Source organism: Vulpes lagopus, chromosome 17, assembly GCF_018345385.1.
Source record: "Vulpes lagopus strain Blue_001 chromosome 17, ASM1834538v1, whole genome shotgun sequence".
NCBI classification, from domain to species: domain Eukaryota; kingdom Metazoa; phylum Chordata; class Mammalia; order Carnivora; family Canidae; genus Vulpes; species Vulpes lagopus.
This window is the reverse complement of record NC_054840.1, coordinates 9,184,673-9,202,122: the sequence shown is the minus strand read 5'-3', so window position 1 is coordinate 9,202,122 and position 17,450 is coordinate 9,184,673. Positions and strand designations below refer to the sequence as shown.

The 17,450-nt window shown below is 37.6% G+C and overlaps 1 long non-coding RNA gene across 25 annotated transcripts in view; it reads left to right on the top strand.

Moving 5' to 3' along the window:
• Positions 1-17,450, top strand: part of LOC121477286 — a 54,559-nt gene that overhangs the window by 12,636 nt on the left and 24,473 nt on the right. For 11 of the 25 annotated variants that reach the window (XR_005984195.1, XR_005984192.1, XR_005984194.1 and 8 more), the window contains exon 6: positions 64-254. This is a non-coding gene — a long non-coding RNA (uncharacterized LOC121477286). Of the gene's footprint in view, positions 1-63; positions 1,241-2,562; positions 2,879-14,136; positions 14,908-17,450 lie in introns of those variants that run through there. The other 14 variants (XR_005984175.1, XR_005984180.1, XR_005984196.1 and 11 more) reach the window with 5 other exon arrangements.

The following is a 17,450-nucleotide window of genomic DNA, read 5'->3' as shown; positions in this document are numbered from 1 at the left end:
TTCTTTCCTTCTTTCTTTCTTTCTTCTTTCTTTCTTTCTTTTTTTTTTTTTCCCCCTCTGCAGTTGCAGAAGCAAGCTGGGAAAGATTGGAGGGGAAAGCCCAGCAGTTTTGCATGAGAAGAGCAAGTTTAAGGCTCTAGTGAAATAGTCGGAAACATCTCTGCCAACTGTGAACAAGGAAGCACGGATCACAGGGGAGAAAAATCCGGGAGCAACCCGGGAAGTGAAGAATTCCAGATGCTGGACGCCACCTGGTGGGGACCTGGAGGTTTTTGAAAAACAAAAAACAAAAAACAAAAAACAAAATAAATGCCAGGATTTCAGAACTGGGGGATGGCTTAAAATCATTATTATGCCTTTTATTCATTCTCACAGTAAACACCCATGGAGGACTTGCTGTGCACTGAGAACGTTAGGAAGCTCTAAGTTATAGGAATTATTTGTAGTTGAGTCTACACAGCTAATAACCAAGAATTCTAAGCTTGCTTTCCTGTAACATGATTAATGTCTAGATTAAGCCTCCATTCTGGGGACGCCTGGGGGGCTCAGTGGTTGAGCATCTGCCTGGGGCTCAGGTGGTGACCCCCGGGTCCTGGGATCGAGTCCCCCATGGGCTCCCTGCAGGGAGCCCGCTTCTGCCTCTGCCTGTGTCTCTGCCTCCCTCTGTGTGTCTCTCAGGAGTAAATAAATAAAATCTTTAAAAACCCAGAATCCAGTTTAGAATCCAGGTCACAAACCCTCCACTTTGTTCGGTGATGAAGAGTCATCTCAGCCCCTTGAGCGCCCCTACACTCGTGCCTGGTTAGGCCTGAGGGCTGGCCGTTAGCTGGTGACAGGTGTCCCCGGGCAGGGCTCTGTGCTGACCTGCCCTGGTTTCTGTCTGCCCTTTGGCCTCGGCCCACAGGTCATCGCTGAATCTGCTCTCGTTCCCCTCTCAGGGTTTCTCCACGTCTGCCTCTGTCTCAGCCAGTCCATTGCCTTCCCAGACCTTCTGCTGCTTCTAGAAGGCTCTCGACTGCGCTGTGTGATTAGGCACATGGAACCTTCACGTCCGTGCCGGTGTCTTGATGCTTCCCTGGGTTTTACCTAGGAATTGAGTCACCGGTCCCTTTGACCTCAGAGTCTCCAGATGTCCCTGGGGCTTCTTCTGCCCCATGTTCTAGAAGCACGGAAGGGCTGCTTATGTTCAAATATCCCTGTGAGGCTAAATCACGGTCCGCGTGTTGGACAGCAAAGGCAGGTAGGACCAACGGGGTAAACTGAGGCCAGGTGGTAAAAGATCTTATCTGTTATGCTAGAGAATTTGTGTAAGTGCATTGCAATCAGAAGACTATTTCAGTCTCTAGCATCTCTCATGGCCGTTTTCTGATGTTTTGGTCCGAAGTCCAGGCAGTTTTAAACAGAAAGCTTTAAAATATATATTATGGAGTCTATTGTTGCCCATTATTAAATCATACTTTGAGATTTATTTTAGATACGTCTCATCACATACGTGCTTCATAAATATCCTCTCACTCTCCGTGACTTGCTTTTCTGTTTTCCTTCTGCAGCATTTTCTCTCTCTTTCTTGTTTAACCTGCAGAGATGGCCCTGCTCCAAACTTTATCCCAAACTAGAACTTGAAATCTGTCTCCTCACCCTTTTCTCCTTTCTTTTATTTTTATTTTTTGTACCTATTTCCGTGTGTGTGTGTGTGTGTGTGTGTGTGTGTGGCTTGACTCTGTAATGTTCAGCTCTACATGTGTCTAGCTTGGGTATCCACCACCAGTCAGAGCACTGCGGCCACCGCAGAGACTCCAGGTGTGGCTCTTTTAAAACCATATCCACGGACACTCGCCCTTACCCACCCCGCCTGGCCCCAGACAATCATTAAAGTTTGTCATTTCAAACGTTACATAAATAGATCCATACAGTAGGGAAACTCTTTTTTTAATAAATTTATTTTTTATTGGTGTTCAGTTTGTCAACATACAGAATAACACCCAGTGCTCATCCCATCAGGTGCCCCCCTCAGTGCCCACCACCCAGTCACCCCCACCCCCCACCCTCCTCCCTTTCCCCCACCCCTAGTTCGTTTCCCAGAGTTAGAGTCTCTCATGTTCTGTCTCCCTCTCTGATACAGTAGGGAAACTTTTGAGATTTTTTTTTCACTCATCATAATTCTCTAAAGATTGTTGTGTATCAATAGTTTTGCTTCTTTTAAATGCTGAGGTTTTTTTACACAATATGCTTGTACCGTAGTTACTTGAACCAGTCACTCATTGAAGGACACCTGAGTTGTTTTCAGTTTGTGGTGATTTGGAGTAAGGCTGATATGGGGCCACCTGGGTGGCTCAGGGGTTGAGCGTCTGCCTTCAGCCCAGGGCGTGACCCTGGGGTCCCAGGATCAAGTCTTGCATCAGGCTCCCTGCAGGGAACCTCCTTCTCCCTCTGCCCGAGTCTCTGCCTCTCTCTGTGTCTCTCATGAATAAATAAATGAGATCTTAAAAAAAGAAAAGGAGTAAAGCTGATATGAACATTCGTGTGCAGATTTTTGTGTTGATACAGTTTTCATTTCTTTAGGATAAACGCCAACAGCGTAATTGCTGAGTCATTCGGTGACTGCATGTTTCGCCTTATAGGAAACTGTCAAGCTGCCCTGCAGGACGGGGGCACCGCCACTTTACATTCTTGCCAGCAGCGCAGGGCTGATGCGCTCCCCCCACGTTCTCACCAGCCTGGGGCTTTGTCGCTGTGTTTTATTTCTGTCATCCTGCTGGGTGCATAGTGATATCAGAGTTTTAACTGGCACTTTCCCGGGACCTAGTGATGTTGAACACCTTTTCGGGTGTTAATTGTCACCTGTACGTTCTCTTCAATAAAATGTCTGTTCATGCCATTTGCTCATTTCCTAGTTGGGTTATTGATTCATTGCTAAGTTTTGTAGTTTTTTTTTATGTATTCTAGATACCAGGCACTTGTGAGATAAGCGATGGGCAAAATGTTTTTCCTGTGGTGTAGCTTGTCTTTTCTCTCTCTTCACACAGTCTTTCGGAAAGCAAAAGTTTTTAGTTTTGTTGAGGTTTAATTTATGGATTTTTCCTCTTATGGATTATGTTCTTGATGTCAAGCCTAAGAACTCTTTGCCTCATGCTAGAGCCCAAAGATTTTCTCTTCATTTTCTAAAAGATTTTTAAAAAGATTTTATTTATTTATTTGTCAGAGAGAGAGAGAGAGAGAGAGAGAGAGCACAAGCAGGGGGAATGGCAGGCAGAGGGAGAAGCAGGCTCCCTCGGGAGCAGGGAGCCCAATGTGGGACTCGATCCCACAACTTTGGGATCATGACTTGAGCCAAAGGCAGACATTTAACCGACTGAGCCACCCAAGGCATCCCTATTTTCTAGAAGTTTTATAGTTTTATGTTTTACATTTAAATCAACGATCCAGGGATCCCTGGGTGGCGCAGCAGTTTGGTGCCTGCCTTTGGCCCAGGGCGCGACCCGGGATCGAATCCCACGTCGGGCTCCCGGTGCATGGAGCCTGCTTCTCCCTCTGCCTATGTTGTCTCTGCCTCTCTCTCTCTCTGTGACTATCATAAATAAATAAAAATTAAAAAAATAAAATAAAATAAATCAATGATCCATTTTGACCCTATTTTCTAGAGGTTTTATAGTTTTATGTTTTACATTTAAATCAATGATCCATTTTGAGTTAATTTTTGTATAGTTATGTGGCTCAGTTTGAGTTTTTTTTTTTTTCTTTTGCCTATGGATGCTTAATTGTTGAAAAGGTTATCCTTCCAGGGCACCTGGGTGCCTTTCCTTATAAGTTTTAGAAAAGCTTGTCTACGTCTACAGAAAAATGTGCTAGTATCTTAATAGGAATCGCATGAGATCTATAGATCAATTTGAGGAGAACTGAAACTATACCTATATTGAGATTTCCAATTCATGATCACAGGGTATTATTTATTTAGGTCTTTGACTTCTGTCATCAGCATTTTGCAATTTTCAGAGAGGGAGAGAGAATCTCAAGCCGACTTCCCACCCAGTGCGGAGCCCGACATGGGACTTGAGCTCATGATGGTGAGATCATGACCTGAGCTGAAATCAAGAGAACGAAGCTCAACTGACTGAGCCACCAAGGTGCCCCTCGCTGTAGATTTTTTGTAGATGCTTTTAATCAGGTTGAGACAATTCTCCTTTATCTATAATTTGATGATTAAGGAAGGATAGTAACTAAGGATACTTACTATTAGTATGAATTTCATCTATTGAACTTTGAATACTGAACCAGGCTTGAATATCTGAAATAAATTTCATTTAGTCATGGTGTATGATTCTTTTTCATACATTGCTCTATTTGGGTTTGCTGATTTTTTTGGTGAGGATTTCTTTTTCATTGAAGTTCATAGTAGTTTTCTTTTTTTGTACTCTCTTTGTCTGGTTTTGGTATCAGGGTAATATTGACCCCATAAAATAGGCTGGGAAATGTTTCCTGTTCTCTGTTCAGGAAGAAACTGTGTAAAATTGGCATTAATTCTTTAAATGAAAAAAAAAAATTCTTTAAATGTTTAGTAGGATTCTCTAGTAAAAGTATCTGAGCCTGGAGATTTTTTTTTTTTCTTGAGAGTCTTTTAATTACTAATACATTAACTTAATAATTAAAAAATAAATTAAGCTATTTCATCTAGGTTAAGTTTTGGTAGTTTGTGAGTTTAGAAAAATTGGTCCATTTCTTTTAATGAATATATGAATATTTGAATAGAGGAGTTGCTTGCAGTATTCCCTTATTATGCTTTGTAATAGCTTTAAGACCTGTCATGGATATGCTTGTTTCATTCTTTAGATGGAGACTGTGATTTGTATTCTCTCCTTTGATTCTTGTCAGACTTGCTAGAAGTTTATCAATTTTATTGAATGTTTTAAAAGAACTAGGCTTTATTTCATTGAGTTTTCTCTACCCATTTCCTTTTACCGATTCTATTGATTTCTAGTCATGCTTTAATATTTCCATCTTTTTGCCTTTATTTTGCTTTCATTTTTCTAGTTTGTTTAGGTAAGAAATCAGATGATTAACTTGAGACCTTTTCCTATTTTTAAGGTAAACATTGAGTGGAATAAATTTTCCTCTCAGCATTGCTTTAGCCTCATTCTACATTTTTGATATGTTGTATTTTCATTCAACTCTCCATATTTTTTAAATTTCCTTTGAGATTTTTCTTTCAGCAGGCTTTAGTTTAGAATCCAGGTCACAGGCTAACTTTTGTGGACTGTGGTTCCAATGACAATTCAAGTTTCAGGCACTCTGTGGTGTTATTTTGTTCTTTCTGTTTATCTGGGGCTCCCACTGGTCTCTGCTGGTGCTGAGGGGGTAAAAGTGTTTCCCCAGGCTGGGCAGGCTGGTGTCTCCTGGTGGGAAGAGAGCATCTCAGGGCTGCAAGGCAAAGAGGCTTCCAGGCTTGGACAGTTTGTTGTGGCAGATCCTTCTTGCTGAAGCTCCCTGCTACTCTGACTTACCTGAGTTGTAGGAGGGAAGTCTCAGGCCTGGAGGGGAGGACAAGTGCTTCCTTGGCCAATTATTGTGAATAAGGCTCTGAGATCTAACCTCCTCTCCAATGGTGCCAGGCTCATCCATACTTCATTTCAATCCAGGTTTGGAATAGGCTTACCTGGGCTGCCTCCCATTGCTAGGTTAGGAGTTGGGAAACACCAGATCTTGATTACCTTCTTCTGTTGGGTAGGAAGAGAGGTGAGATGTCCTTTCCCTGTGTCATTCTCCAGTACTATGATCTCAAACTAGTTTCCCTTACTATCTTCCAGGTTTCTCCTTTGGTTGCCTCTTGTATTATTTCAGTGTTTATAGTTGTAGTGTATATGGTTGAGGAGCAGTGAGAAATGAGTCTATGTCATCTTGTCTGGACAAGAAGCGTACAAGTGTCTTTTTATTTTTATTTTTAAAATATTTTATTTATTTATTTATTTATTTATTTATTTATTTATTTATTTATTTAAGAGAGAGAGAGTGGGAGAGGGGCAGAGGGAGAAAGAGAGAATCTTAAACAGACTCTGCACTGGCCCGAAGCAGGGCTCCATCTCATGATCCTGAGATCATGACCTGAGCTGAAACCAAGGGTCAGATGCCTAACTGACTGAGCCACACAGCCACCCACCAGTGTTGTCGTTGTCATCGTCTTCTTCTTCTTTCTTCTTTTAAAGATTTCATTTATCTGTTCATGAGAACTACAGAGAGAGAGGCAGAGACATAGGCACAGGAGAAGCAGGCTCCTAGCAGGGAGCCAGATGCAAGACTCGATCCCAGAGCTCTGGGATCATGCCTGGAGCCAAAGGCAGACGCTCAACCACTGAGCCACTCAGGCATCCCCTCACCAGTGTCTTTTAAAAAGCAAACATTTGAGACACCTCTCTGTGTTTCTCATGAGTAAGTAAATAAAATATTTTTAAAATATTTAAAAAATAAATAAAAAGCAAACATTTTTAAAACTTTTGATGAAGTTCAAATTATAGATTTTTTGTCTTTTATGGTTTGTGCTTTTTGAATCTTAAGTAGGAAATCTTTGCCTAAACCAATGCTACACGGATTTTTTCTTATGTTTTCTTTTAGAAATTTGATAGTTTTAGCTCTTATATTTTAGTTCATGATATATTTCACAATCATTTTTGTATATGCTGTGAGGTAGCGATCAAGGTTCATTTTTTTTGCATATGGCTATCCAGTTGTTCCAGCACCATTTGTTGGAGATTTTTCCTTATCTATTGAGTTGCCTCCAAATATTTGTCAAAAATCAATTGTATATATATATACAATTTTCCACCATTGAATATTATGTTAAATAAAGAAATTTCCCTTTGCTTTTTACTTTGGTGAGGATTCTTTTTTTTTTTTTTAAGATTTTATTTATTTATTCATGAGACACACACACACACACACACACAGAGAGGCAGAGACACAGGCAGAGGGAGAAGCAGGCTCCATGCAGGGAGCCCGATGTGGGACCCGATCCGGGATCTCCAGGACCACGCCCTGGGCTGAAGGCAGCGCTAAACACACTGAGCCACCCAGGGATCCCCTAGGTTTACATTTTTAAAAATGCTTTTTCTGTATCTATTAGGATGATCACCTGATCTTTTTAGGTTTGTTAATATTGTACATTCCTGGGATAGATGCCAGCTGTCAAACTATATTATCTTTTTTATATATTGGTGATTTTTATTTGCTAATATTTTGTTAAAGATTTTTACATCTATTTTCATTGGTGTGTAATTTTCTATTCTTATCATCTGTGTGTTTGGTTTTAAGATTAGGATAATTCTGGCCTTATAAAATGAGTTAAGTATTTCCTCCTACCTTATATTCTGAGAGTTTGTACAGAACTAGTTTTATCTATTCCTTAAATATTAGGTAGAATGCCTCTGTGAAGGAATCTGAGCCTAGAGGGTTTGGGGGGGATCATGGGAGGAGAGAGGTAGGGGTAATAAGGAAGATTCTTTTAATTGTTACCTTAATATTTCCTATTATGTTTTGTAGCAATCATTAGTGTTAACACTTTCAGGCCCATTAAATTCTTTGAGGTTGAGACCCTTACAATAGTACAGTATTTGTAGACATTAAGCAATTTGCTTTGGTCAGCTTTTCTTTTTTTCTTTTTCTTTGTAATGCCTCATATTTATGGTCTTCCAAATACTACCACACTCAATTTTGTCTTTAAATAAGTCTGGTTTTCCTGTGGCTGGGAAACCATTAAGATCCAAGAAGAAGTTCCCCTTGACGGTTGACTTTTCTCTCCATGACAATGTGGGTGACTAGCCTTTATCACCTTTCATTTTACCCACTGGGCAGTTGAAGTATTTTATTGCAGCAGCAAGATAAGAGCTTACGAGACTCATCTATTCTGAAAAATGAATTTAACTTCTTGGTCAGTTGAATGCTGACCTTTTTCTTCTCACTCTTCCTTCACTGTTGACCCTTTGCAACTTACTCTTTCACCATTTACTTTTTCTGCCATTTTACTTTTAAGTAAAAATTAGAACATAGACTGTTTCAAGATGTGATCACCTTGGCTATAGAGGTACTTAAAAAAAATAAATGTCTTTGAATCACAGAAACTTTTCTCTACACCAACCTTGAGCTGTCTTCTTTATATACATTTTCACTACCACATCTTTTTTTCTCTTCCTCTTTCATACCCATAAATACCTAAACAACTCCAAATAAAGCTGGAAACTATGGACTAATGCCAGTGACGGAGATAAATCAAAGTAAAGCACAGTCATTTGTTGAGAAGTGAAATTAAACACAATGAAAAAATAAACTTAAGGCCTTAGAAGTTGCTGGAAGTTCATATCAGAGTTTTTATATAAACTATCTGCCAACTCAAAATCCTTAAATAAAACCTCTCTTCCCAAGTAACCAGCGTTCAAGACACATAAAAAGTAATTGGTTATTAACATATATTATTTTTTGTTTTGTTTTATTGCAAGAGTTGCAACAGCATCTCTCTCCTCTAGCATTAATTCTAAATCTGCACTTTCAGCATTTCATTAATGGACTAAATAAGTGCTGGAGGCTGACTTCTACTGTAGCACTTTTTTCCCTATGAAAACTTGCATTTGCAACAATAGTCTCTCTTGATTCAAAACCAGATTTCTTAAGAATCCAATCTATATTTATTATTATTAGATATTCACTTTCCATTCTCTCTGCAAGTCATTGCAATTTAATTCCCACACCAATTCCTCCATAGAATCTACTCTTTTCAATCCTCATTCTCCTTGACCTGTCTTTCCTCTTGACAGTATGGATTGTCTATTCCTTGTAAGAGTTTTTTTTGTTGGTGTTTCCATGATCTTATTTCTTCTGTCCTCCTAATACTTTGACCATCTTCTATTTGTGTTTCTGACTACATTTCCCCTCCTTCTGCCTCTTTGGGGCTAGGTTATTGATTTCCTTATTTCCAAGTATATTTTTGTATTTTTGTTCACATGTACATCATCTATTTTATTGGTCTCATTTACTCTCACAAATTCACCCCTCTAGAATTTCAACCCCTATTTTTTTTTCTGAGTTCCAGTCTCATATTTCCAATTGTGAAGTATAACTTATCCTTTTCTTCATTCCCCTCTTTCTCAGTTAGTGACATCATTCTATATCAACACACCCTCTCTTAGTTATCGAAGTATTTGCTAGGGCATTTCAAAGTTGAATTTATAAGTGATCGTGGTTAGTCCTAGGGCTGCTAGAAGTTCACACGATGTCTTTTTGTAAATTAGACAAAGTCACTCCCTTACATGAGGCATTCTACTTCCTAAAACAAGGTATAATAATTTCAACTTGTAATTAATATTTATAATGAAACATGTTACACAAATCTAGTAACTAGGATATAAATGGCACTGCCTTAGATGTCACGCTATCTTTTGTCAAGCAGTGCACAACCTATACAACAGCAGAATAATATTTTATATCCTACTGGCTAAGACAGAAATAGTCAAGATGTTATTCATCATGCCTATTGGGGCTCTACCAAAATTTAAAAGATGCTCTAAGAAATCTTAATGACTCCTGCTACCTCCCAGTAGTTCATGGAGAAAACATTAGTGTTGTGAATTAATGGGAAGAATACGTTTAAATAGATAATATAATTATATTAGCAGTATCTTGCCAGCATTTGATTAAACATCTTGGTGATATATCCTCAGTGTTGCTCCTTGAATGATGCCATAAAATATGTAAGATGGTCAGTGTCCAAATAGGTGGTAAGCAGAAATCCTAAGAAAATAGAGGTCATAATCTTGCTGCCATGCCCTATAACAAATGTCTGAGAGTTCAAAGCATTTTTGAGAGTTAGTGATTTGCTAGGGCTTTCAGTAGCTTGAACTATAGGTTCCAGACAATCAACAAACCATCATGAAAATAATATCTGAAAACAGGCTCTAGACTACTTTAGGGAATTAGAACTTATTATCCATTGGAGCTGTTGGAAGCTTGCAAGCTTTCTTTCTTTTTCTATTTTGAGCATTGTGTAGTCACTTGAGAATAGTGTCTGATGAAAGGTAGTGGTGGCAGTTTCTGGCAGAAGTCTGCAATGCTTAGTAGGGCAGCCCTAGAGAAAACATAGTGAATGTAGTAGCATGGTGGTAAAAGTAGCATATTCCTGTGTACTTCCATACAACTTTCAGAAATACTTGTGGAAAGTTTTGCAGGGGGCTAGATAATACACTATATATATAAAATACACTATATATATAATACACTATATATAATACACTATATATATATATATATATATTTCAGAAATACTTGAATTTCCTGAATATGTATAAGTACTTGAATATACAGATGACCCCTGGACAATGTAGGGGTTAAAGGTACTGACTCTTTGCATAGTTGAAAATCCATATATAACTTTTGACTCCCCTAAAACTTAACTACTGATAGTCCACTGTTAACCAGAAGCCTTACTGATGATATAAAGTCAATTAACACGTCTTTTGTATGTTAAATGTATTATAAACTGTATTCTTATAATAAAGAAAATGTTATTAAGAAAATCATGAGGAAAAGAAAATATATTTACAGTACTATGCAGTATTTATTGAAAACAAATCCACATGCTTAGTGGACCTGAGCAGTTCAAACCTGTGTTGCTCAAGGGTCAACTGTTTATTTCAGAAATATATTTAAATTACTTGAATTCAGAAATATATAGATATATATTTTGGAAATACTTTTAGTATTTTGGAAATACTTGAGGACAGCTTTACAGGAGGTTGGATAACCCAGTAAAAAATGTATATGAATATATATATATATTCATTAGAGCTACAGACTAATGAAACATAGGAAAGTCTAGTTATTTAGGGTATGTACATAATACACATCATTTATACATATTAAATATACATTAGAAATTAGATCAAACTTTATGCATTTGCATCTTTACCTTTCACTTGTGTTATGAGCATTTTGCCCATGTCAATGTATATTTTCAAAATCAATATTTAAAAGTCTGTGTAGCAATTCATTATGTGCTGCAACATGACTTGTAATTCTGCTTTTACTATGCTTGCTGTTTTACCTTTCTAAATAACACAGAATACAAAAATAGAAATATTATAAAAGAATCTAAAATCTAGAAAAAAAGACTTATGTACAAAAGCTGAATTATTTCCTTGGCACATATTTCTGAAGGGAAATTTTATGAGATGGTTGAAATAAGAGCATTTTTGTGAGCTTTGGCATGTACTTCTGAATTGTTTTCTGGAAAGGTTATACAACTTTTTTGACAGAGTAATTTGACTGTTCTATCAGGGGAAAATTGTAGGCACAATGTAAGTGGACTTGAACAAGGATTTGGAAAAGACTTATTTCATTCTTATGGAAAAGTTTAGAAATGCAGAGTAAATAATATTTCAATATTACTGGATTCAATAAAGTGGATTTAATGCACCCATGGGTGCTGATTAAAATAAAGATATCAACCTTTTTTTATTCAAGTTTTTATTTAAATTCCAATTGGTTAACATACAGCACAATACTTGCTTCATATGTTAAATTGAGTGATTCATCACCCACATACAACACCTAGTGCTCATCACAAGTGCCCTTCTTAATACCCATCACCTATTTATCCCCCCGCCTCCATTTCTCCCCTGGTAACCAACAGTTTATTCTCTATAATTAAGAGCTAAGAGTTTCTTGGTTTGTCTATTGTTTTTTTTTTCTCTCCTATGTTAATTTGTTTTGTTTCTTAAATTCCACATGTAAGTGAAATCACATAGTATTTGCATTTCTCCAACTGCCTTATGTAGCTTAGCCTAGGACTCTGTAGCTCCATCCATGTCATTGCAAATTGCAAGATTTCATTCTTTTTATGGCTAAAATTCCATTGTAAGTATGTATGTATGTATCTATATATCTAGATGTATGTATACTATAGCTTCTTTATCTACTCATTAATTGATGGACATTTGGGCTTTTTCCATAATTTGGCTATTGTTGATAATGCTGCTATAAGCATCAAGGTGTATGTATTCCTTTGAATCAGTATTTTTGTATCCTCTGGGTAAATACCTAGTAGTGCAACTGTTGGATTGTGTGGTATTTCTATTTTTAACTTTGTGAAGAACATCCATATTGTTTTCCAGACACTATGGTACCTGCACAAAAATAGACACATGAATCAATGGAACAGAATAGAAAACCTAGAAATAAACCCACCAACTCTGTGGGCAATTAATCTTTGACAAAGCAAGCAAGAATACCCAATGGAAAAAAAAAAGACAGTCTCTTCAACAAATGGTGTTGGGCAAACTGGACAGTAACATGCAGAAGAATTAAACTGGACCGCTTTTCTTATACCATACACAGAAATAAATTCAAATGAAAGATGTAAATGTGAGATAGGAATCCATCAAGATCCTAGAGGAGAAGAAGAAATATAGTACTTACAATAGGGGAGGTGATAGTACTGTCTTACTCTGTGCTGATCATACCATGCCTGAGCATTGCGTTCAATTCTTGACGCAAGAATTTGGAGAGGCTGAGGTTAGAGGTTAGGATTAGATTATATTTTTTAAAAATGTATCTGTTTAGATAGCTGGGATTCTTCTTCCCCAGTAAAATTATTTTGAGGAAAGAATTAATAAAATAAATAACCTTCATATGGAGAAAGAAAGTTTAGAGGGCTACAATAACTATCCTTAAGTGTTTGAAAAGATACCATCTGGACAAGTTATTAAGTTCCTTTGGATACAAACAATAGAAATTAGGAAAAGATGGAGAATTCACAGGAGCTAAGGAAGTTCTGGACAACGAGGTTTCAGTGAGGCAGGAATCGGGGCAGCTCTGGTTTTTCACTCAGCAGCACAGCTCAAGCCTCCTTTTCCTGGGGGTTCCATTTGTGAGTCTGAGAACCAACATTCCAGGGTATTCCCAGTTCTCTGGAGACTGAATCTGATAGCCAACCCATACCGGGTCCACTCTTGGATCAAGCAAGTATGGCCCGATAGTAAAGTCAGCCTCAAATTTAGGCTCCTAGGAGTCAAACCTGGGAACGGACACTCTTCACATAGTCACAGCTGGGATTGGCTCCCTTTGCCTTCATTCGCTGCCTTCTCTGAAGTCCAAGCAGTTGGAAAGGTTTTTAAAGAAGCTTTATTGACATTCTCATCCTTTGCTTACAGTGCATTGTCCTAAATCCATTACATGATAGTTGCTGCTGATCTGGACTTAAAGACTGAGCAGAAGGAAATGTTCTTTATCGAGAGATTGCTTTTCCTTTGAAGTTAATGATTAATGTGATGCACCGTAAATGGTAGAGGACGGTGTTTACAAATCCTTGTGTAAAAAGATGGCTGTTAGGTAATGGATTTATTTTAGATCTGGGCCTTGCTGGCAGTTCCTTTTTAGACTCATATTTTAGGGAGTATGAGTATGTAGTACTTAATTTATACAAGAGATGAGCTTTAGCTAGCTAAAGTTGGCAACGCAGCTTAACGCAGCTAATCTGTTATATGGAAATATAGGAACAAATTTTATGCAAAAATATCACATCCATTTTGAGAAAGATAAACATGTTAATATCAATGCCTTTTAATAACTAAAAATGGTTGTGTTTTTAAAAAACTCACCGAGGGGATCCCTGGGTGGCTCAGCAGTTTAGCGCCTGCCCGCCCTTGGCCCACGGCGTGATCCTGGAGTCCTGGGATCGAGTCCCACATCAGGCTCCCTTGCATGGAGCCTGCTTCTCCCTCTGCCTGTGTCTCTGCCTCATTCTCTCTCTCTGTCTCTCATGAATAAATAAATAAATAAAATCTTTAAAAAAAAATAAAAAATAAATAAAAAATAAAAAACTCACCAAGCCAGTAGAGTTTTGAAAATCTTTTAATTGCTGTGATGTTGTAACTCAGGACTTGGCAAACTTTTTCTTACGGGTTATACTGTCTCTGTTGCAGCCACTCAATCCTTCCCCCATCGTGGACAAACAGCTATAGACAATATAGAAACAAATGAGCGTGGCTGTGTGCCAGTGAAACTATTTACAAAACCAGGTGGCAGATGGGATTTGGCCCAAGGGCCATAGTTTGCCACCCCCGTTGTAACTAATTACACATTTGTGTTTATTTTGGCTGTTAGGAAGCTTATCCACAACTTTGCAGTCTACTGCCAGCATGGACCACGCGGTCTGCAGACTATATACCATGATATCCATGATGTCTTTCCTTTATGCCAACGTGCTTAATTGCATTTAAAAAAAATGATATTGTGTTGTTTGTGTCTGAAACCATCATGTGAATTTATTTTCGAAAGAAGACTAATATAATTAAATAGAATTAAACCTCGCTTTTAATTGGGAATTGATTTTGTATTACTGTAGATGTAATTCTCAATTTGTAAGGTGTAAATGTGTGTCAAGCAAATACCAAGACGTCTGTATTTCGCATGGGTTGCTGACTCATTATATCTGTTTCTAGCTAATATTTAAAGTTGTCACACTTGGACTGATGATTTTTGATTCTTTCTATTTATTCATTTTCATTCTAGACATTGGAGAGATGATATCTTTTTCTGTTTATTATCAGTCAGACTATTTTATAGGAACTTAAGAATTTAGATGCACAAAGATAAAAATTAAAATCCAGACACCCCTCCCCGCCAAATCCAGTGGTTCTGACAGGTTTAGAATGTCAATTCACATGCCTAGGACCTCACAGGGTTAGATGTACTTCAATTTAAAAAACTACCTGTCTTCTTAATTGAAATGAATGTTTCACAAACCGGTCCTTCATACACAACCTTTGCAATGTTTGGCACGTTTCATAAAGCTTTACCATTTTGTTTTTTAATTAAAACTTTTTCCATTTGGTCAGATAAATCTAAAACGAAAGCGCATGTCATCAATATAAGTAGAAGGTCAGTATCACTTGTCATAAAAAGGTAATTAAAAATATTAATATATCATATATAGGTGACCTTAATTCATCTGTTTAATAAGTGCTATAATTCTGGAAATATTGGTTTAAATGATTCCGGCCTCCTGCTCCCCTGCTAAATCATTGCCTAATCAAGCAATCAATCAGAAACTAGGACCTCACTCCCCACAATTATGTTCCTACACCTGTGGAATCAATACCCTTATTAATTTCTTGACACTCAAGATCTAATAGAAACTAGCTCAACTCAAGTTCCCTGCTTAAGGGAACCGAGTCCAGAACTGTTCTGTAGGTATCACATCCTTCTTGTCAACATTACACCTACTTCCATGCAAGTCAAGGCGCACTGAAAACCCTAAGGAAAAGACTTAATAAGAGAAATAACACTTTCAGACTTGATTGTTTTTCCCTTTGGTATATTGTGTTCTAAAAATCAGATTTTTTTTTCCCCTTAACTAATTCAAGTCAATTATTTAAATAGAGAGACATTTAATTTCTGGAAACGATGTTAGATTTTTATCATTAATGTACACAGAGCTAATCAGAAAATAGAATTTTAAGGAGTAAAAGATGGCCCTTTCCCCATTTCACATTAAACAAGGCACGTTCCTTTTCAAAAACATGGAGATTATTTAAGATTATATAACAGCTAAGACTTGGAGTCATATGTTTAAATCTTTCTTTATGATGCAAAATTCATTTTAAGTAGACCAAAAACACTGTTTGTATTATGGAGGTGTTGGTATAATTCTCTGTTGGTCTTAAATTTCTAGATGATTATTAAAGATATTTGAAAAAGTGAAATCTAAACTCTGTCAAATCAACAAGTGCCCCTGAATTTTCACTCTCTGCTTGGCAGAGGACTTTATGGAAAAGGTACAAAAATTTGACCTACTTAGTCTGACACAGAAGTTGTCCTTCTCAATTTGAGATCTGTCCAGTTGGCAGTGTGACACTGACAGGCTTAATCCCTCCACTAACTGCCATTTCCACAACGAAAAGGGATTACAGGGGGTCACACTGTCCATCTGTCATCCTTTCCAATGAGTAAAATTATTTAGATTTAATTTAAAAGCCATGACCATTCCTCTCAACTAGTGGTAAAGTGCTTCACAGACATTTGTAAGAACACCTCTCTCCTTCTATTGAGGGTCTATTAAACCCCTTGAGGATGTGCTATGCCACTTTATGGTGTCCCACCTGCACCCAGCAGGGAGTAGAAAGGCAGTCCAGAAAGCAAATGTCTATCCTAGGAGTATTGACTTAAACTCTGTTGAAAACAAAAAAATAACTGTCGATACCAATCTCATTATTATAATAATTCATAGTTAATCATTTTTATGTTGTGCCAGGTATTATAGAAATAATATCTACAATTCTAACAACAATCCAGCACAATGAGTAATTCTACTCATTTTCTTAGGGAAGAATCTGAGATGAAAACATTAAGTATTGAGCTTCAAGCTGAGTTCCAATTGGCATCATCTCTCACATCATTCTATTTTACCCTATATCTTTCTTTCTTTTTCTTTTTTTAAATCCTCCATGTTTTTTAGGTCTACAGACTACTTGATTTCCACCTTTGAAGTTCTTTTCTCTATTCTCTACTTTCTAGGATTTTCTAGAACATCGGGCTTAGTTTTCCTGTCAAAACCATGATTCTAACAGGCTCTCTCCACAGGATTCTATGTCCTTGACTGGGTTTATGAATTTGATGACCTAGTTCAATTGCTTGTCTTCCTAGAAAACATCTTGATAGGCCCCTTCTTTTAATCAAACTTCTATCTATGGCCTCTTCTCTCTCTTCACATCAGAATAGAGCCTATTAACTAGTGATGGGCGGGCCATACCCACCCTGACACGTTTATCTAACCCAATATTGTTGTTTATTGTTTTTTAGCATTGATACCATATTTAAAATGGAGTTATTTCAGAAGCCAGATACAAAAGATCACATATTGTATAATTCCATTCGTAGAAACTACCCAGAATAGGTAAATCCACAGAAATAGAGTGTAGATGGGTGACTGCCAGTTGCTAGAAGGAAGGGGGAATAGAGAGCTATGTAATGGGCACAAGGTTTTATTTTGGAACGATGGAAAATTTTTGGAACTAGATAGAGGTGGTGATTGTACAACATTGTGAATATACTAAATGCTACTGAATTTTTCACCTGAAAATGGTTAATTTTATGCTGTGTGACTTTCACACAAATGAATGAATGAATGAATGGAGTTATTTCAGATTTTCTACCTTTTTCTTATACTCACCATGTAACCATTAACTAGAGCTGAGTGGACACTACTCCTTTAGATGAGAAGATGTGTTTTAAGGACCACCATCACCAGGTTCTATTGTTGACTTACACCTTAGAGTAAGAGTCAGGGACAAGTTTCTACTCACCCCAGCTGTAAATTTTATTATGGCAGAGAACTCTTTCTCTGCATGTGCCACAAAAGAAGAAAAAGAAAAGATTTGCTGAAAGATCTACCCCTTTCAAGAGAAAAAAGGGGGGTT